At 44.1% G+C, this 22793-nt stretch overlaps 1 protein-coding gene across 3 annotated transcripts in view; it reads right to left on the reverse strand.

Moving 5' to 3' along the window:
* Positions 1 to 22793, reverse strand: part of dlgap1a (discs, large (Drosophila) homolog-associated protein 1a) — an 82070-nt gene that overhangs the window by 44221 nt on the left and 15056 nt on the right. For all 3 annotated transcript variants that reach the window (XM_031563022.2, XM_031563023.2, XM_031563021.2), the window contains exon 2: positions 10769 to 10850. The gene's annotated coding sequence lies outside the window, so the exon portion shown is untranslated. The remainder of the gene's footprint in view (positions 1 to 10768; positions 10851 to 22793) is intronic.

Raw genomic sequence — 22793 nt, forward strand, 5'->3', positions numbered from 1 at the left:
ATCAACCTGACGAGTGTCACATATAGGGTTTTAAAATGAAAAGGCAAGGCATACTGTATATACATATATACACTATATTTATATAGCACATGTCAAACATGAGCTTTACATAAATACAAGCAAAAGGAACACGAAAATAAAGAAACTGCTTAAGAGTGAAGAAACAATAAAAGTATTAAAAATATCAACAATTTAAAAGAGAGTAGAAAGTACATTAATTAGAATAAAACCACAATTGGAAGTAGCCCTGCCTGTGTGTCTATCTCTTTTGGAACACTGGATAGAGAACTTTAGAGCAAAAGCCCCAATAGAACCTTTGATAGGGTTCTGTCGGTAACGGATGGGTCCACACTAGAGCTTGACAGAGGAGTTGAAGAACGTGATGTCACTTCCCCATCGGGAATTACTAGGGGTACACTTCCAGAATTAAAGTGCAGTAAGAATGGAGAACAAGTTAGAGCTCAATCATAGGCACATGAAAAGAGAAATGATTTTAACAGGGATTTCAAAATTGCTACATTTAGGGCACATCTAAGATCCTCTGGTAGTTTGTTCCAGTTGCATGCAGCATAACAGCCAAATGATGCTTCAGCATGTTTAGTTTGGAATCTGGGCTCTACTAGCTGATCTCAGTCCATAGATCTAGGAGCCCTACTCGGTTTATATTCTTTAAACATGCCAGATATATATTCTGGGCCCAAACCATTCAGTGATTTATAGACTGGTAGCAGCACTTTAAAATCTATTCTGTAACTAAATGGAAGCCAGTGTAAAGATTTTAGCACTGGAGTAATGAGCTCTGTTCTCTTGGTCGCGGATACAATTCTAGCAGCAGCATTTTGACTGCCTGCAGCTGCTGTTTAAGGGGTCTTTTAGGGCAGACTAGTTAAGAGACTATAAGAGTAGTCCACCCTACGGAAGATAAAAACATGGATGCTTCTGGCTATATTTTTTAGATGATAGAAGCTTGTTTTGGTGATTGCTTTGATATGACTGGTGAGGGTGAGATCTCAGAAACACGTGAGAATTAGAAGGAGGCTGAAGTGATGATGTCACAACGGCAGCCCAGAAATGCATTATACATCAGAGAGCCAAATTAAAAAGAGGGGGAAAAAGGCAGCAGAAAAAGAGAGACAAAAAGGAAGAGAGAGAGAGAAAAAAAACTGTCAGTGAAATTTGCCGGAGGCAGCATCCTCCCGTCCTCCTGTCCGCATGGGAAACATCAGAATGTGTCTTCACATTCCCACCCACTCTCTCGTATGATTCAACTCAGCCTGCATCAAGCGTGGGAGAGATAGAGAGACAGAGAGGAAGCAGGAGAGAAAGAGAGAGAGGGAGAGAGCGAGAAAGATAAAGGGGCACAGAGAAATCGAGTAAAAGAAAGAGGGAGGAAGAGGAAGAGATAGAGAGATAGAGAGAGAGAGAAAGAGAGAAAGAGAGAAAGAGAGAGAGAGAGAGAAAGAGAGAGAGCATCTTCATTGTCTCTCTTCAAAAGTCGTCTCCCTAAGCTGCTGTAGAAGATCTGATATGTAAAGTGAGGGGGAAGGGCCGGGGAGTGGGGGTGGTTCGTCAGCACACTGCAACATTAGTGGCTGCAACTGGGGAAAAAGAGAAAGGGAAATGGCGACAGCACCACGGGAAACCAGGCTACAGATGGACTCTCCGTAAACTCTTTGGTGCTCTGCATACACCGCTTCTGAATGGAAACACCCGGAACAATGACAACATCCAACCTAAACTCTGAGGATGCTAAAATGACATTGCCCAAAACAATTCACATTGACACACACTCATACGCACACACGTACACACGCACACACGCACACACGCACACACACACACACACACACACACACACACACACACACACGTACACACACACGTACACACACACACGTACACACACACACACACACACACACGTACACACACACACACACACACACACACACACACACACACACAGGTATACGCGCACACACATACAGTGCTTTTTATAGGGCAGCCGTGTAATCTGCAGAACACTGAAGCATCACATCTAGATCTATACTGACTGGCACATACATATATGGTCATAGGGTTGTATTTATAAAGCTGTAGCATCCACTGGACATGTTGATTTTACATCACTCATCCACACTTAAAAAATATATATGAGTGTGCGTTTGCCTCCGCTACATGATAAATGTGCCTTGTGAAATGCTCCTGTTATAGCAGTGGCCGGGCTGCATTCCAGAATAGCATGCGGTAGATATCAGACACTTGTGTTCCTCATGAACACTCCTCCTCAGGCAAGAGCCGTTTCATTAATGTGCTTCAGTACTTTCCCCTCACAAAAAAAAAAAAAATAATAAAAAATGGAGCAAACAAATATCAAACGGCGGCAGCCTTAACATTTTCCCCTGATGCAAATGCACTCTCTTAATGTTGTCTGCCTACAGTTAGATGACTTGGAGGGAGCACGGAGCGGTGCAATTTGCATAAACAGTGCTTTAGACTTAAACCAATGTTGTGTAAAGAACTAAAAAACAAAAAAAAAGGACAAGGAAAAGAGTTATGGCGGAGTTATCCCCAAACATGGCCAGTGATACAAGGATTTCAATGCATTTACTTACTGCCAAGCAAAGACAGTCAAGCATTTCTTTTTGGCTAGAAGTTGTTGTCAACTCTGAGACTTAAAATGGCAGGATTGTCATGGACAACATTGATGTCAACCTAACCTCATGAGAGGCAGTAGTGCCTCTATTCACTTGTCCAAGGACCAAACCTCAAGCACACCGCGCCTGGAGCTGCTCTCTAGACAGCAGCGACTAAAGAGTTGGTAGGACATTTCATCCAGTACAAGACAGGAGGTAACGTTCAAGTGGATTTTTAAAGACCTGAGTGACTTTACGCATGAATCACACATTTATAGGTCAGATAAAAATGGTGGGTAGACTGCCACTTCCGCCGTTGGTCTCCCCTACTCTTATGGAGCGGATTGAAGGCATTAAGGGAGATACAGGCTACTGTAGGCGCAGACGGACATGATTCACCCACAGCCAACTATACCAGCGGATGTTGTCAATTATATAACATATTTAATACGTTTCTAAATAAGGGCTAAGACATAATTGGTCAATGTTCAAACATGTCAGCAGTAAAGGGGAACATCATCAGTCTGTTTCAAAGAGTGGAGGAGGAGGAGGAAGTCAATTTTGAATCATCGTTCTGAGACAGGGGTGGCGGAGGCTGAGGGGAAACTCATTAGACGTGATGTACGCGGGGCGCCTCGAGATGCCACCTCCAATGGCATATGCTAATCTCTTACGTCGCCGCATCGAGAGAGACACCCTGCCACGGACCGACTGTTGGCAGCCTGGTGACGCCCTGGGGCTACATGCAGCGAGCACACAATGCGAGTACACGCATGAAGCATGTTGCCCTTCATGTTAAGGTCCACATATTTTCTGAAGGGGACTTAAAGGGAAAAAAGGGCCAATCGTCTTGAAGCACATTTATATAAGACACATACAGGGGGGAGATACGTCGACTGTAAGAAAAGAAAGGGAGCTGCGGTGGGGAATATGTGCATGAAAAGGGCGTGGGGGGGGGGGTTCTCGTCTTTTCTGGTTCTAAGATTTCGCCTTAATCCAGCCTGGGAGCTCTCAGTCGGTTAATTACCTCTCAGAAAACAGAAGGCTCTTTGCGAGGACTCCTCCTATCTCGGCTGCAACACCATCTCCTGGGCTCCGTAAAAAGGGCAGCGAAATCTGCGAGCGGCCCCCTTCCCCATGGAAACTGTGAGAATGTGCTGGGGCTTCTAGACCTTTCTAGAGCCATCCACTGCTGCAGGAGCAGAGACTGCTGGTTCTGTATATGAGCACAAACAACCTCTCCTTCTCCTTCTCCTTCTTCTCCTTCTCCCTCTCCTTCTCCCTCTCCCTCCTCTGTATGCACCCAAACACATCTACCTCTGTCTTTCAACTACATACGAGGCCAAACACCTTTACCTCATGGCTCATGAAAATGAACACTATTATGTGACAACCCCCACAGAGAGACTCATTTCCTTTGGCGGATGACAGTGCGTGCGTTGATGATGATGGCCATGTGGATGATGCTGTTCACAATCCTGTCAGCGTATCACACCACAAAGATTACGGTCGTGAATCAGTGGCCCTTAAGTCATAGAAAATATTATTCCAGTCACTTCTCTTTTGGCACATCAAATCTTCACTTTGGTGGCCTAAGGCTAGGATGTTTTGGTGGCCTAAGGCTAGGATGCTTTGGTGGCCTAAGGCTAGGATGCTTTGGTGGCCTAAGGCTAGGATGCTTTGGTGGCCTAAGGCTAGGATGCTTTGGTGGCCTAAGGCTAGGATGCTTTGGTGGCCTAAGGCTAGGATGCTTTGGTGGCCTAAGGCTAGGATGTTTTGGTGGCCTAAGGCTAGGAGGTTTTCTTTGAAGGCCACATCCCTCTCACTGAGACCCATAGACTTCTTAGAGACTTGGCCATCCACTGCACATCCCTAATAGACTCTTGGACTATCTCAGATATGGCCAGTATCAGTGTCTCACTCTGTGTGTTGTTTTTGTGTTGTCATCTCAGATGGCACTTTACTGCTCCATGTGTGCATATCCAGTACACTGTGGAATGGATTTCCCTGCGTAGATCATTGTGATCCATTTAATTCAACTGGTATTAGAAGATGACTTGTGTCACAACTGGACTCTAAACATTAACTAAACACTAAACTAAACATTAAAACTAAACTGCAAAAACTAAACGCAGACATGAAAATTGGCGACAATCATTTGTGCTAAAGTTTCCAGCTTTCCTCTTCTCTTTTTTATGACGCGTTGTCATTGTTTAGCATTTCACAATAAGCTAGTTATCATGTGTATGCTTGAAGGGTCAAACAGTAACCAAACAACTGACAATATCTGCCTTGTAAAATCTACATTTTGATCTGATTCACAATCTGATTATTCTATAATATGGCATTCACAGGTATATTATAAATAATGTTACTCTGATCTGACCACATACCATCTTCTTACCATGATGTACATATATCATTAACACTTTTCAAATGATTAGGAATACTCACAACTTCATGACCATCAGTTTCATCGCACTCAACTGGATTTTGAAACCACCAAATCATTTCACTCATCATGTTCAACTTACAAAGTCTCTATGAACAATTTGTACCGCCGCCTGTGACTCATTTGTGACTTGCTTCGGATAAAAGCTCCTAAATATATGAATGTAAATGAATTCATCATGACCAAACAATGAAGCAGTAATGAAGTTGCTGCCATCCAGAAATATCTTAAACGAAAGGCAGAAATCCTCTTCCATGAACTATCCCATCCATGTCCTGTACCTTTTACAGGATAAAAGCCCCTGCTGCAGCTTACGTGCCCCAGTCATGGTGACCGATGCCCTTCTGGCCCGCACTGCTCCGCTCTGTAGCGTCTGAATGATGGCTTGCTGTGGACAACTCAATTTGCTTTCTCCAGAGCAACGCAAGCGTGCCTCCCCAGGGTACCCTCCTACCCACCCCCCCCCCCCCCCCAACCCTCTCTCTCCACGCTCATCAGCTGTGACTGCAGGATTAAAATATGGGCTTCCATGTCACACGCACAAAGCCTTTCATCTGCATTTGATCAAAGGGAAAAATTCAACCGTGGCGCCGAAACTTGCACAGGACTCACTATCGCTGCTCGACACTCCACCGCGATACTGGGGAGTCTGAGGTACAAAGAGAGGCACCTTTTAATCTGCATGGTGCTGACATAAATGACTTTTGCCAACCGAAAAAAAGACTTGCAGGCAAGGTAACTAGAACTTCAGCGGCATAGGTAAGAAATGAAGCACTTACTCCTGGTTTCAGGACGTTATAACATGAAATTGGGGCAGAATTTGAGCCAAGGAGTCACCACATACTGAAGCACTGTATCTGGGACATCAATCAATCAATCAATCAATTCAATCTTATATAGCGCTACTCTAAATACCCGAAGTCGCTTTACAGAGTCCAGAGTCCAGTAGTCATTCATATACAGTCATACCGGTGGTGGTAAGCTACATCAGTAGCCACAGCTGCCCTGGGGCAGACTGACAGAACATCAACACCGGTGGAGTTGCATAGCTACATTAACACTCTCAACGGGGATTTAATACAGTGCAAACCTTATCACCCGTCCGCCTTCACATGGAGGACTCAACCCTTGCTTTTAAATTGAATATGCACATCGTGAGAAAGGATGAGGTGTGTTGTGTGGTGCTGTGACAATGTGGCAATCACCTAAGAGAGTGCAATTACTTAGTAGAAGTGTTTTGAACATCCCCATTATCAAAACTCCCCTCACTCAAATAGGCACTTGATTGAAATGATTTTTAAGTGTCCCTAACTGATAAAGTCTTGCCCAACCTTCAATCATCAATAGTATGCTGGTTTACACCTCGGCTGAAGAGGTTTTTACAAGATTAAATGCACTTCACATGATGACATCAGCACGTAGTTACTATGTGACACGGCAGTGCACAATGATTATAAAAAGAGTAAGATGTTCAATAACCAAGACAAGCAGCGAAGTTAAACATGGAGTCACCATTTGAAATCAGTCATAGAGCACGTTTGAATTACATATGGAATGATTCATACTTCAGCCTCGTTGGCTCGAAGACTATCGATCAGCTCAGCATAAAATAGCCACTCTCATCACTGCACTTTACTTTGCAGAGATTGACCTTTGACCTCCATCCAGCCCCACATACCAAAGCATCAATCTGTGTTTTCTTGTCTTCATATCGAAATCATTATCCGTTTTAAAACAGGACGAGTGTGCTATACTATTTCATCTCTAAGCCTTCCTGAAATGTTCTAAAAATATTCCCAATAGCACAAGCCCTCAGCATCCTATTCCATATTTTTAGAAGATAGCAGGATACCTAAAATCAGAAATAAAAATATAGAGGTGTCTGGTTAAAATTTAATGAGCTGAGCTATTGCTATCGGCAAATGGAGCACCCGTTCCGAATGAGTGCCTTTCCCACCACGTGTTTCACCTTCTGGTGCACTTTGGGGAAAAAATTCACTCAGTCACCAGTGCCAAGAGCCGGCCTGTTTTTCACCACATGCTGAAAGCATTGCTCTATTTTCCTCTGCAATACAAAAAATTCATACATGGCATGGCTTTAGAATGCTTCCTGTGAAATTTGCCACCAAAGGCTTATGATTAATCTAAATTGTCCCAAGCTTTTGGAAGACAGTCAATGTGGGGCTTTTTTTTTTATGTCCTGGCTGCTCTGACGGTGCCCATTCTGGACCTACGAGAATCGCAGCGATGGGGCTTAGATCACAGAGGACGCGCTGTAGCCATGCAAAGGACGGCTAATACACAAATGGCATTGGAAATGAAAGGTTAAACATCTTGCCGGGGGAAACAAGAGGCAGCAGCAGCATGAAAGGGGATTATATCCTTCTGATGTTCGCTTATGGGACCGCGACAGTCTTCAAACTGAATGCGGAATGCTGCCCGGATGCCAAACCCAAACGAGCGGCGCCCGTTAGCCAGATGTCCCTCCGTCCTCCACCGTCGCACGAGTCCCCCAAACACACCTCCTTCATTTCTCTCTGCCACTTCTTTATCAGATTTCTTCACTTCCACTCCGTGCTTCTCTTCCTCTTCCTCTGATCCGATCTCCTTACTCCTCTATGATATAATCTCTTCTGTTCAATTAATGAGCTCTCTGTCCCCAGACTCTACTCCATACTGCCATTTCTCTTCTCCTCCAGTCAATGCTAATGGAACTTTTACACTGTTGTAGCTGGCTACCCCCGTAATGACTGAGACAGCTGTAGTCCAGTAGTATCTAAATATTTTACAACATTAAGATTCAAACTTTCAGACATGAAAATATTCAGTATACAGCAGCACTAATAGGCCCTCTTTGGAAATTTGAGGGATGGCAGGTATGTTTCAGGAGCCGAAGGTCTGAGCTGGAGTACTATTTTGATCTATTTCAGGAAACCATTTTAGAGAATTACTTTAGGCTACATGAAACACAGTCAATAGGCCTGGGCTTCACAACTGAGGACAACGGCTCAACTACAGATTACTCTGAAATCTCTGTTCGGTCTTTTGTTATGTCCGTCTCTAGGATTATGCGATCCCTAAGGCTTTTCAAGAATATAATCATTTATGAAGTCGGGAGTAAATGTGTAAAAGCTAATGTTTCCAATCTAAATAGGGTAAATAATAAAAAATACGAGTGCAGTCAAAACACTAGGGGGGGGTCACTTTTCCATGAAAAAGAAATTACACTGATAGGATGCATACAAACAATATTCAGAAGAATATTCCAATATGGCTGCTTTCAAGAATTAATTTCTATTAAATTCCACATTTTTGCAAATACCTGCAGGTATGCGCAGAACCAACATAAGTGCCAAGACAGTGCAGCACTGGCCCCAGTGGCCCGTTATCAGCCCGTATCAGACCTTCTGTGTCAGGCTGTGCACCTCCAGATAACTAAACAGCCATAATCACACACAAAATGTGGCCTGCTATCGGGATTTCTCCAGGGGTGGTAACAGCCTCCGCTATCAGACCATTCTTCAGACTCCTGTACTTCCAGGTTAATCCACCGCTCCTCAGTCGTAGCCGGCGCTATCTGGGGGCGGCCTGGGGGTAGAGTGGCGGCAACGTCACAGCTTCATGGATAACTCCACCTCCCGCAACACCACACCTGCAGTCTGATACCGTGTTCTCTGTTAGCTGTGGCTAACCATAGAAACACTGAACTGCTGAAGTGCCAAATATGATGTTCCAACTCAGTGACTCCAAAAACTTTTTCTGACCAGCCGTGTGACAACAGAAACACATTTCAGCATCCCCATAACCATACTCAAATCCCACTTCATGGATGCTAATCATCTCCTACTGCAAGATATAGGTCTTTGGAGCAAAAATATAAAAAAACGAAATATATAACTGAGGCTCATAAAAACAGGGCTATTATTTCCTCGGGGTTTTGGCTTATCAAATATGTTTGGCACCATATGTGTAGCAGCAGGAGGCAAGTCCAGTTCTATCCTCTAATTACATGTCAATTACACAACACACTGTGCAGCTAATATGATGCTGTTTGGACTTATGACAGATGTTGCAAGAAATGTGTTGTTCGTATTATATTGCCTCTAAATAAAAGACAACAGAAGGTGCATTTGCATGCAGGTTTATTGCAACACACCCCTAATGTTACCGCAACGAAATTATGTTTACGTTCAGGGTACAAAATTCTATTGCCTCTGAGGCTCTGCATTGCCTCGGCACTGTAATCGCCACTTTCTACAGTTCTATAGAGAACATCCAGACAATTTATTTGTTGGTTCCACTCTTCCACCATCAAAAATAAAAGCAGCTTTCAATTTCAATCCACTGTCAACACCTCTTCAAAAATGATTGGTATAGCTTTCCTATCCAACCTTTCCAGGTGCCTTTCCAATCTTTATAACCAGCAGACTATTGCAGAATCATAGATGATTTCACACAGTCTCTCCACCTCCCCCATCTAAACATGCCCTTAGCCAGTGGCAGAGCTCTTCTCAAAGTATGTTTTTATTTTTTTATAGCATATATATTATTGCATTTTTAAGAATTTGCTTAATAGTGACTTCCTATGTTATTGAATAATTTGTTCTACTGTGCATGTGTGTAGGGGCATGCTGCACATAACTGAATCTCTGGACATAGCAACCCATAGCAACCCCCAGTTTGAAATGATTAACAATAAGCAACTGGTGGAGCAAAGTGCTAACAATACCAAGATCATGGGTTCGATTCCAAGGGATCTCATAGGCTACTAATGAAAATGCATATCTGTACTGTAAGTAGCTTTGGATAAAAGCGCCTGCTAAACACCATGGGATATGACTTTCACATCCATTACCAGCACCAAAACCTAACATCCAATCCCAGATTCCAACTTTTGACCCTGTCACCAAAATCACACTGCTAACTGGAAAGATTGTCTTTTACAGTCACTAGCTGGGTTTCCATTCAACTCATTCACATATTTTAAGTGCATTTATGAAAATTCAGCAAAACAGAAATGCAAGTCTGTGTGCGTTTCCACCTGCAGTGTTACGCGGATTAAAACTGGGTCGTCTCCTAATCAAGGGAGTACTTGTGAACAACTGTGGGTTCAAAACTTGAGGTGGTCAGGACAACACATAATAAAATCCCAACAATTTGTGATTCAATGCGATTTGATGTGAATAAACATGTTTCCATCAACCTTAGATCTAACAACTTTACATATGCTCAATGAATGACAGTAGATGGTTGACATTTTGACAGCAAAATCCCTGTCCCAATTGAAATCCTGTACAGTCAGTACGGTCTCCTTTTCGCAAAGAATGCATGTATTGTGCTAGCGTCGTTGTGCCTTACAACTGCTACATTAACATACCACTTCTCACACCTACCGACAGCGTCACTGGAGCAGGGAATTAAAAGACGGAGACACTGCGAGTCTTTAGTAGGGTTGTGCAAACAGCACTTTGGCTAAACCTACAAAAAAAACACAATGACTTCTCCTAGTGCTTCATCTTTTTGATAGCTTAGGAAGAAAACAGTTAAAAGCACCAGGTTATTAAATGAGGAAAACCAGAATTCATATTGATCTACAGAGTGCTTAATGACTGCAGGGTCAGTGCACTATAAACCATTACACAGTCTGTGTGAAAGCAAGACAACACATAAAATTACTTACCCTGTTTAAAGGGACATTTTAAATAGGTCTGGACTGGTGCATTGAAATCCCACTGTATCAGCCTCCACACGAACACAGTTCACTGGAGAAAAAAACAAACAACAACAATCAACAAAACCAAAAAGTCAAAAACACAAAAACAAAAACCACAGGAATAAACTATGCAGCAAAGCAGTGCCTACTAAAAAGAGTGCTTTTAACTTTGTGCTTTTGCTTTTTTTTTTTTACACCGAAATCTGACGGCCTCATTTTGTTTTGGTCTGTAAGTCAGTATTGCAGCTCTGTGAGAAACTGAAGGGGGAGATGAGATATGAGATTAAACCCCAACACACTCTGTGAGGTTAATGAAATAACAGCAGAGGTGGGCTGTGGCAAACCGAGCTCAGTAAATCAACAGACCACAACTGCACTCTCTACAGTCCCAGTGTTTCCTTCTTTATGAACCATGGCAGATACATACGCTTCTCTGAAAACACTGAATATCTGGAATCAGGCCAATGCTCGTCTAACTATATTTATGATGTACTATGCCAAGTTTAACATCAAGCCCTTTCACACGTATAATTGGTCCTTTTGAACGTCTTATAATATAATATAATATAATATATATAACAGTATATTATAACAGTAATATAAGAGCCTATGCATTGACCCCCCCCCCCCCCCCCCCCCCATGCATTTTTAAGGAATGTTCCAGAACTCCTTTCCCACTCCTATTCAGATCTGGAGCCTGCTGAATCACACAACACCAGCCCCCCACCCCAGGTCCCCGAGGAACGGACACAACACTGTGATTTGGAGTGGTACATGAAGCGAGGCTGCAGATGAAGAGATAAACTGGGTGCGCGACGCCAAAATGAATATGCCTTTGATTAAACAGGCTGGCGCCGCCTCAGGATGTTGATGCAGTAGCGAGCGGCGCGCGAGCCTCTGCGGCGGGCGCTTGCACGGACAAGCATCATTGGCTTTGATCATTAGATGGTGCCTCTGATGAGACCCCATAATACAAACTGGTAAAGTGCCGACTGAATGACTGAGAGCGTGTGTGTGTTTGTGTGTGAGTTGGTGTGTGTGAGTGTGTGTGTGTGTGTGTTTGTGTGTGAGTGTGTGTGTGTGTTTGTGCGTGAGTGTGTGTGTGTGTGTGTGTGTGTGTGTGTGAGTGTGTGTGTGTGGGGGTGGGGGTATTTTTCTTGAAAAGCTGAGCTTATGAAGTGCCATTCTTACTCCATCGGACCGACTCACCACATGTTGATCAGCTGATGGAGATCATTAACAGGGCTGATGCCTGTAGGTCAGCCACCCCTGACATACCTTTGCCCCCAAACAGATACGGTAGTATGGGAATCAACATTGACTGATTTGGCCATGAACATACGGGTCTACCTCTGTAAATGGCAGGAAGCAGCACCACCTCCATTTATATCTAACCTATTAACACGGTGTTCAGTTCATTACAGTACAGAAGGTGTTAAGGTAATCATTACTTTGCTGCACAGACGTTAACCTTGTTGTTGTGTTATGTTGTCCTTAATCGAAGACATCACTGACTAGGAAGGAGCCAATTACATGATCACATGACCGTGGCATCAACACAATTTAATTTTACATTAGAGCTCTATAGAGAAGTCAGACAATTGTGCATCATAATTATCATTATCATCATAACTTCACACAAAAAAATCCCCAAGGCGAACCAGTAGTGCCCTCTTCATCTCCATGACAACATAAGAGGCCTTCCTGACCAGCTGCATATAACATTTGAGTAAATCAATTGACAGCCATTTGCTGCTTTTTATTGTTGTAGCTCCTCCTCTCTCACCTAGCTTGTGTAGGTGTGTGTGCGTGTGTGTGTGTGTGTGTGTGTGTGTGAGTGTGTGTGTGTGTGTACATGTGTATGTGTAATGTGAGTGTGCGTATAGATGTCATCGGTGAGAGAGAGACCGATGGAGATAATGTACGAGTCCCCATCCATTACGCCCCAGTCCTGGTCCTGCTTGCACACTGACTGAGGGAATATTAAAGGACTGACATAATGAAGAAATACGGCACAGAGGAGGAGCGCCCGCAGCAGCCAGCCAGCCAGCCAGCCAGCCAGCCAGCCAGCCAGCCATCCAGCCAGCCTCGCTGATGCATGGGGCTGCCTCAGGCCTCCCGGCAAATGACTGCCGGATGAGACCGCAATATGTTCACTTTTAGGGCTTACAGTTGCAAAGGAGTGGGCGTTCGGGGTCAGGAGGCGGGAGGCGGGGGAGGGGCCTCGTGGGCAGAATTCCTCCAGGACATCTTAGAAGCAGTTGAGACTCTCCTCGTTGGAGTGTCTGGTGGGATGATGACTCGAGGAACTCGAGTCGATTTCTTTTTTTTTTTTTTGCTTTGACTTTGAGGTATCTTCATGCCCTCTGCCCATTGCTGTGCTGGCAGTCTGGAGTCGGCCATGTTGGCCCTGTCTATCATGTCGCAGCGCTAAGTGGTTGCCATGTCTGAAGCCCATCCACTCTTGGCAGTGTGGCACTTTTATGAAAGGATTATCAGTACCCAAGAAAAAAAAAAAAAAAACAATGTGGGCGATAATTAAAAGTTAATTACATTTTAATATTCCTGTATAAGCCTTCATGTTTTGTGTGTGTGTGTGTCTGTATGTGTGTGTGTGTGTGTGTGTATGTGTGTGTGTGTGTGTCTGTGTGTGTATGTGTCTGTGTGTGTGTATGTGTGTGTTTGTGTGTATGTGTGTGTGTGTCTGTGTGTGTCTGTATGTGTGTGTGTGTGAGTGTGTGTGTGTGTGTGTGTGTGTGTGTGTGTGTGTGTGTGTGTGTGTGTGTGCGTGTGTGTGTGTGTGTGTGTGGTGGCAGGAGAGATGGTAAGCATAAGTGGCAGCAGCTGCCGGGGATCATTGTGTGAGTGGAGTCAGATGCTGATAACATGCCTCACTTTTCAGGCCGCTCCGCTCCGCACTCTGCGCAGGACGTGCTACATCATCGGCACTGCAGAGATCTGTGGCACTGTTGTTTCGGGAGCTAATTTGTTCGTCAGGGTTAATTTGACACATTTTACTGCCAGTTACAAAGGGTAGAGAGAGAGAGAAAAAAGGCTAAAACCGAAAAAAAAAGCCGAACACAAGGTTATCAGGTTTTTCGGCGAGAACTGTTAAAAAGGAAAAAAGTCAATGAGATACATATACACCCTGAAGGTGACTCTGCTCTGATTTGGACTAAATGAAAGATATCCTGAATTCACATCAGCCTTGACTGGCTTGCAAACCCATACATTCCCTAGCAGTACTGTAACAGCAGGCCTGACTAAAGTACTGAGAATCTCCAGGGAAATCCCTCTGAAATGCCACAAATTCATCCATTTAAAGATTCATGGCAGTTTATTCCCCTAATTTTGTCCCACTCTTTGCCACACCAGCTCCCCTGTGCTCATATGATGAAAATGCCTTTAATCATATCAACCAATCTGGAGAAACGTTATCTTTTTTTACCACCGTAAAACACACACTCTGTTCCCCACCGTGATCTTTACATTAAACCATTGAGTGCGGGAGGTAAGTTGCTCTTCCTCTCCTCTGAAGGAAGACTTAGACAGGGCTGAAGACAGAACCAGTGGAGCCCACGGCGAGCAGCCCTGCTGGCAGCGTCAGGACCGAACAGATGTCTCCCTGAGAGGGCTGCTTTTTTTGTGTGTTGATGGGGGAGCAGTGAGGATTATGTGGTGCGTGTTGAAAAGAATGACTCTGAGGGATTTTCATCAGTGAATCCGGGCCTTCGACCCGCTGTGCATGCTCTCTGAACCTCGTCATCCAATTGCCACCAAGCGACTCCTTCACTGAAGACGTTTTCTAAGTGTGCGCATGGGTGTGTATGTGTGTGTGTGTGTGTGTGTGATAATAACGAAGTCTGCGCACAATACTGAGCTAATGGACCATGAAATTTCAACACAACTTGATTTGCATTTCCTGAAGGATATTCAAAATTCTAAATGAATAGAAAGTAAAAGATTACAACATTTAATGCAGCTCTCAGAGGAGAGAGAGTTGTGTAAAGACCAATAGATTGAAAGATAGAGATATATGTATAGTATATATATAGAGAGAGACAGCATGGAGTGTTTAAGAAAGAGATTAAGAGAAGGAGACAGATAGACAGACAGATAGATAGATAGATAGATAGATATACGAAAGTGAATAAGACAGTGAGAGAAACAGTGAGTAAAAAAGAGAGTGAGTGAAAAAAAGAGAAAGAAATTAAAGACATGGGAAATTAGGTATTAAGAAAAAGTAAAAATAAATACATAGATAGAAAGATAGATAAATGAGGAGTGAGAGAGCGAGCGAGAGAGAGAGAGCTTCAGAGACAGTACCAGTGGCAGTTGACAGTTGACAATTGACAGTTATAGAATGTCACAAAATTTCCACCATTAATTTCAATTGGAAATTGTTACTCGTTTATCTTTATTTATCTTTTAACAAGTATAAAGTGTTGAGGCATGAAAATAACATAGCCGAAGTGTCACTAACAAGACCTGCAAAATGAAGTTTGAATGAAGTTTCTACAATAAGCGGTTCAAGCTGAGTTATTTGCATAAATCAGTATGAATAATAAGAAAAAAGCCTAGCTAGGACCATAACAATGCAACGCCATTCTTACACAGGGGCTCTGGAACCATCCGCACAAAGCCTGGTGGGATTTTTCGTGAAGCAGCATAATGCGGACGTACAGCTCATTTGGGCTGCTGTAACGCGTGGGGTCGGAAGGCATCCACTGAAGCACCCCTGCCATGTGTTTGTGTTGATAACCTTTCTGAGGGTCTCAGTCCTACTGGGTACACCCTTGGGGCCACTTCCTGACAACAGTGGCACAGGCCCCTACAGCTGTGGCTATAAGCCAGTTAATGTTTACCCAGAGACTCAGGTGACTCACGCACACATCTTGAGCAATCCACAGGCCTTGCATTTCCCGCCCCTGTGCTAATGACCTGGCATGAATCACACAGTAATCACTGATGCAATTAAGCTGAAGCGATGATGCCAGTTCACCATGTGTTATTGGCTTATTATCATGAGGTTAACACTAACAAAATGATTCCCTTTTTAAAGCCAGAGGCCTGATATTAGATTCATCTTTTCTTTTTTTTTCCCCACAGCAGCCAAAATTATGTCCGTGGGGATAAGTCTCTATGAGTCTGTGACTAGTTAATTTCTGTTGAAAAAAAAACAGATGGGTTCCAGAGAACACTTTTCTCTGTGTGTGTGTGTGTTTTTTATTTACTTTCATCTCTACTTATACTCTGGCTTTGAGATTGGACTAGTAAATGGAAGCTATGGGTGTTGTGTGACTGGCGATGCACAAACTGTGCCGTTGCCAATCTGCACTGCATGGCCAGTGGCCACAGCTGAGCACAGAGATAAAGCAACATCAGCCACAAGAAAATGGAGGGTGGTGGAAGAGCAGTTAGCAAAGCTTTAGCTATCCTACGAGTGAGCGTGAAAGAAAGAAAGAAAGAAAGACCAACAGAAGAGAAAAATGTTCTGTGTATGTGTGTGTGAGAGAGAGAAGTGAAGTGTGGCCGGGAGAGGTGTCAACAGATGACAGGAAATGACCCCTCTGGGAAGAGGAGGAGCGCTGGGATTCTGGGATCAATAGAGCCCTCAGCCGGAAGACTCCAGCCGAGAGGGGGAGGTTAAACGAGAGGGAGAGCAGAGGGAGAGAGAGAGAGAGAGAGAGAGGGAGGGAGAGGGAGAGAGAGAGAGAGAGAGGGAGAGAGAGAGGGAGGGAGAGGGAGAGAGAGAGAGAGAGGGAGAGCAGAGGGAGAGAGAGAGAGAGAGAGAGAGAGGGAGGGAGGGAGAGAGAGAGAGAGAGAGAGAGAGAGGGGGAGGGAGGGAGAAAGAGAGAGGGAGAGCAGAGGGAGAGAGAGAGAGTGAGGGAGGGAGAGAGAGAGAGAGAGAGATGGAGGGAGGGAGAAAGAGAGGGAGAGCAGAGGGAGAGAGAGATAGAGTGGCAGAGAAAGAGAGAGAGAAGGCCTGTGCCAAGGAAGGGTGTCAGGTTGGTAAGTGGGCGTGTGACCAGCGAGAGGCCTGGCGAGGTGGGCTGTGCCAATCACCCTCTCAAATGCGCAAATAGGAAGGCAGTGGGTTTGAGCCTTGCCACAGAGCCAGCCTTTTATGAAATCACACCAAGCAGACGCCATGAACATGTAATCCATGTCAACCGGTAACGGCTGAAGGGCCATACGGGCGCCCTCTCTCCGTACAGGGGCGCACTATATCTCTAGGTTCATCTCAACTAGCGCAGAAACATAATTAAAGTGGGGCTAGAAATCCCTGAAAAGCTGCAGAGGGATTTCAGGTGAGCCAGGTGCTTCGCAGCTGCAACTCGGCGCACTGAGCTTTGCTCAGCTAAACACAATAGGCCCGGCAGGGGTAGGCAGGCGAAACCAACACTCACATATCCCCCCTCTTTCTCTGACTGACAGCGGAGCGCATGTGAGCAGGCGGAGGCACTGTTGCTTTGGAGATTAGACTTCGTTGAGGCCTGTGAACATGGACTAAGGCACCCGATGGTAGCAGTTATAGGTTAACGATTTATTGAAAAAAACGATTAAAGCCATGCTAAATGACGAGTGTAACTTAGTTTAATGAAACCGATTTCCTGAACTAAGAACACACACTGAAGATGAAAAACACAGTGAGTTACAGCACAGATTGAGAACACTGGAGAAGATGGTAAATATCAATCGCAAATAAGCCAATTTACTAGCGGCGCGAGGCAAAACAGCTGCACACTGAGGGGCTTCCCTTGTATTAGAAAAACACTGAAAGCCCGTGGGGTTTGTGGTAGATGGCTGAGACAAGAGCTAAGAGGGAAGAGGAGAATGAGGAGGTCACAGCTGCTGGTGCCGCAGTGCTCAACAGCGGAGCTTAGGAAGGAGTTTACTCCCGGCACGTGGTGTCCTCGGTCGGCTTTTTGCGTAGACTACGGCACAGTCTGACCCACCAGTTTAAATGTGTCAAATGTGTGATGCGAGAGTCACTAGAGGTACCACAATACTACCTTAGGAAACATCCACCCAGGGGCAGGATTTGAATAGGATTTGTTATATATACGGAGTGTATTACATGACACATTTACCCTGTCATTACCTGTAATCATTCTGCTCATCTGAATGCATAGAGTGGCTTGTGAATACAACTCATCATTTTTATCATCATAGCCTGCAATTAGGGTTTAGCCGACAACTTGCATTCCAAATATGGTTAATTAAATTAGAATGGGTTTATACTTGGTAACTGAAGAGATAAAAATAGGATGCATATTTCTATGCTATGGATCAGCAACCCCCTCCCCCCTCACCGTTCATCAAAGAGAAAAAAGCTTCCCTGATTACTTCATTCCAGGAGAGGTCAGACATGGGCACAGGCTCAGCTCTGTCTGTTCATTACTAAACACAGAACGGTTTCCAATATACTAAATGGCCACTGAGTCACACATCTGCCATGGGCCAGCCAGTTACCTAAATATGTCAGAAATACCCGTGCTGGTCCTGGATTATATTCCTAATCCACATATCAGATGTTGCCTCGCTGCGTTTTTTGGCCAGAGCATCGCTGCACGTCCGCATGCAAATGTGCATCATCACACAGCCTTCCGTTAATCATCCCCCTTCGCAAATACACACAGAACTGCACTGAAAGACAGACCAGCAACCACGCGCCCTAGGTTCTTCATGAAGCTATGAGCAGGTAGGCCATTCTTATTTCGGGTGGCAAAAAAAAAAAAGAAGAAGAATGAAATAAACAAGTGAGGTTATGTGACACCTGCTGCCATGATTTACCATCACTTCTCAGAGGGGGTAAACACAGCCTGCCACTGCCTTCACATCCTCCACCATTTCCCTGCCTCGCTCTCCGAGCCCATCTCTCTCTCTCTCCGCGGCACAAAGGCACACGGGAGGGCTGCTGCTGTCTCACTTTCACCCAGACACATTTCAGCTACTTACCGCCTTTCCATAAGCTGTCTAAAGCATCATGCACAAACCCCCTTGCTCACTCTGCATCATAAGAGCCCCCTTCAGTGCTCCACAAGGCTCTTGGGTCCTAGCGCCAGTGGAGTAAGAGGCGCACGTTTCGAGCATCGGAATGTGATACAGCCGTCTCGCCTGCCTCATTAATTAAGCCACAAACCACAAGACAGCTTCCGCAACTTATTGCCTTTTGTCTTCCTTCAGAAGACAGTGACAAAAATATTCATCGGTTTTGCTCTGTTCTCAAAGTATTCAGATGTGTGTGCTCGCAAAACACACACACACAGACACACACACACACACACACACACACACACACACACACACACACACACACACACAGATAAAGATGTATACATGTAAACATGCACAAACATATGTCAACATTTCAAATTTTATTTCTTCTAGCACCATTGAGCATGAGCACCATCCTAAGGAACTTTACAGACCCTGAGGTCTATCTAAACCCCAAGAGCAAGAACATGGCAGCTGTAGCAAAGACAGACAGACAGCCTTTGAACAGGCAGCGTGGGCCATGAGCAGACTGTACAGGCAAATCACTCATCAAAAATGATTATATACCGTACATACTTGCATTCTCGTCAAACAATGCTCAAACACACACACACACCCACACCCCCCCCACACACACCACACACACACACACACACCCACACACACACACACACACACACACACACACACACACACACACACACACACACACACACACACACAAACACACACACACAAACACACACACAGAGCACCACTAGTCTAAAACTGCAGATCTCAAGTCATTATAAGCCACATTGTAGGCTGATGACTCACTGTGTCTACAGCACACGTGTGGGCAGGAAATGGGCTCTTGGTCTTTCCAGAATGATTAAAAAAAATCCTCCTTATTAAAGCACCATGAACAATAAATAAAATCACATCAGGGAACTCAGTAGCTTCCCACAAAGTGACCTTACAACACCCACTATCTGCAGCACAGCACATGATCATTTACTAATCTCTAAGGCTTGAAACTAAGTTCTTTTTTCATGGTGTCCTCACAGAAAGTCGCTTTGCAAAGTAACGTGATTATCTGGGAGTTAATGTGTACATGCCACGGTAGAGGAAAAACCCTTATGCTTTAAAGAAAAAAAACATGATGTTAATGTTAACAGTTACAAGAAACCCAATGTAAATGAAAGTACAGCCTCCTGGGAAATCTGATATACTGTATGTTTACATGTCCGTGTCCAAATTACCCAGGCAGCGCTGACATGTCAACTTGAGTAATTCAAATGACCGCATTACATAAAGCAGTCAAATAAAAATGTTCCTAGCAAAAATGAATCTCCATCATTAGTGAGCAAGAACCTGATATTTGACACTAGCACTCCAGAATCAGTTAACAATCACCCTTCATAAATTGTGACTTGTGCTTTGTTTATGTCGTGTGCACTTCTCAGCCTCAACCAACACTTATGTCACATGTTCTGCACATTCAGTAAAATACCGCATCCTGTGGAAAGGTGTATGATTTGTCTCTGATGATGGTGATACAGATTCACAAGAACACAGAACAGCGTTGCTGGAGGCAATTACCAGGATGGTTTGCTGTACAGCTGGGGGCTGATGATCTCTTGCCTGCCTGTTGTGTTACCACTCTGCTGGGGACCGCTGCTGTATTTTCATCACTGATAGAAAACAAATGCCGGTTTACATTTTCTACTCCCACTATAACATACCATGGGCCTCTAAGGTGCCTTTGTTCTTTACCTTATGGCTGAGTGCGTGTAGTGTAATAGTGTTGATATGCATTATACATTTAGAATGGGGTACGTGGGAAATTAAGCTTCTGATTGAATGGCTGGCTGGTGCTTTGTTTTTTTCAAGGACATTAACATTGTCCTTGGTGTTTATAGCATTGTTTATTGGCAGTAACACATTCTTAGGGTCAGCAGAGACTTTTCTGCCGGCACAGCAATTCTCATATCAAAATGAATTATTTCGAATTTATTTCTAATGAATCTGTGTCTTTTTGTCATATATTCCTTCCATCCTTCAGGAACCTACTGTGAATCCTTATGGCTTACTTGGATGAATATCAATGTCATATTGACGTCCTCACATGCCAATCAGATCCCTTTACCTATATACTGCTGTAGCTGGTCACTAAGGCCTTCTAGCTGGCCTCAGTATACAATCAGTATAATTGTAAATAGCAGTTACAGTTAGTCTAGCTAGGTCTCTAGTAGCTTTGTATTTGAGAGGAAATTGTTATGTTCCGTATGAATGATTGAATATATGAATACATCTAGGAAGGAAAAGGGGATTACACCACTTTTCAACACTGAAATAAAGATGGTGAAAGTTCTCTTACTGGCTGATAGCATATCATGCATTTATTTAACCTAAAACTAGGTTTAACATTGAAATGTACGTGTTTAATTAGCGGTACATTTCGTTTAGTTTTAGTTTTTAGAGACTGCACTGTGAAATTCAGTGTGAAATCGCTTTCCTAACCCTATGGGCTGTACAGAAGGCCTAAGCCAAAAAATGCTTTGCTCGTCCTCGTTTATTTGTTTCCTAATCTGTTCAGATGAAATGACTGAGCACGCAGTTTTATGCACCCAAATTTGAACACCTTTTGTGGGCCACTGGACCGGTGATGGGATATGGAGGAATCTGCAAGTATATAGCACTGCTGCTAACTTCCTTGTAGAAAGTAAAAATGATGAATTGTGAAAATCATCAGTGGAATAGCCTACTTCAAAACCAGAATAATTTACAGTAACAGCAGTAGCTCCAAGTGTGCACCAGAATGTGACTGGCTGATGTCACCAAAAGATTAAACAGTAGATTTTCTCCCTCGCTCATTTTGAATCATCAGGAGGGATTTAATAAAGCCTTTTGGAACTTAATCTTTTTGATCCCTTTGTAACTCCACGTTCAACTCAGAGTGGTAAAAAACAAATTAAAGGCACAGAAAAATGTAAGTCTTGGTGTAAACACCTATCCCTTACACATTAGCCACTAATGTTCAACTCACAGCTTTGTCATTCTAAAGGAGTCATTTCACCAACATTTGCATTGCTAGTACACACACACACACACAAACGTGCAGCCTCCATTGTGACAGCGCTCTAGGCTTTTGAGCACGTTTTTCAAGGAATATGGACAAACATTGGTCATAAACGGGTAGTGTACCATACCTCAGTGATAACGCTGTGTGCGAGTTGATGCCACTAAAGTGGAACTTACTGTAACTAACACTGACCTTCAAAGCGCCATTCCATAAATGTCACAGGGCCTTTGATATCACCAAGGTTTTTCAGGTGGCTTATACTGCCTCCCTAGACATGCCTCAGTCCTGTCTTCACCTGCCCATGGATATCGCTCTCCTACATCATCTCTTCATTTCATACACCTTTAAGCCAATGCATGTGAGCAATAAACAAATGCGTAGCATGACCTTTTGATAGGATGGTACATCCTGTCAATTTGGGAAAGGGCTGCCAACCCAATCTAAATCCAAGGAATAATTAAGGAGAGCATCTGCCAAAAGGCCTACAGATTGGGGCAGTGTGACCCGAGCTAGGTCTCCATGCTCCCCCACGTTGACGAACCCTTCTTGAACAACAACAACAACTTGACGTGTAGCTGGTGCTTTTGATGTACACCTGGGTCTCTCTTCACCAAAGCCTTCAATTCTGCTTCAAGCAGAGGCTCAAGTACCGCAATTGACTGGCTAACCCTCTCATCTGTTTCTCTTGGGCGAAAAAAGAGAGAGAAGAAACAGAAGTGGAGTTTTTGTTCCACTCAGCCTGCCCGCACTGACAATGCAATTACCCACCTTTCCCTAGCCAAGCTGGCCTAGATGTGATTAGGGGGTCTGAAGAATCTCTCCCTCCTGCCTTGCTTCCTTTCCCCCTATCGTTTCTTGATCCTCTCTCCTGGCAGAGTGTGGGGAGTGGATGTCTGATTGGTCTGGACTGACTCTAGAAGCTAGGGA

The sequence above is a fragment of the Clupea harengus genome, chromosome 25 (assembly GCF_900700415.2).
Source record: "Clupea harengus chromosome 25, Ch_v2.0.2, whole genome shotgun sequence".
Classification (NCBI taxonomy): Eukaryota; Metazoa; Chordata; class Actinopteri; order Clupeiformes; family Clupeidae; genus Clupea; species Clupea harengus.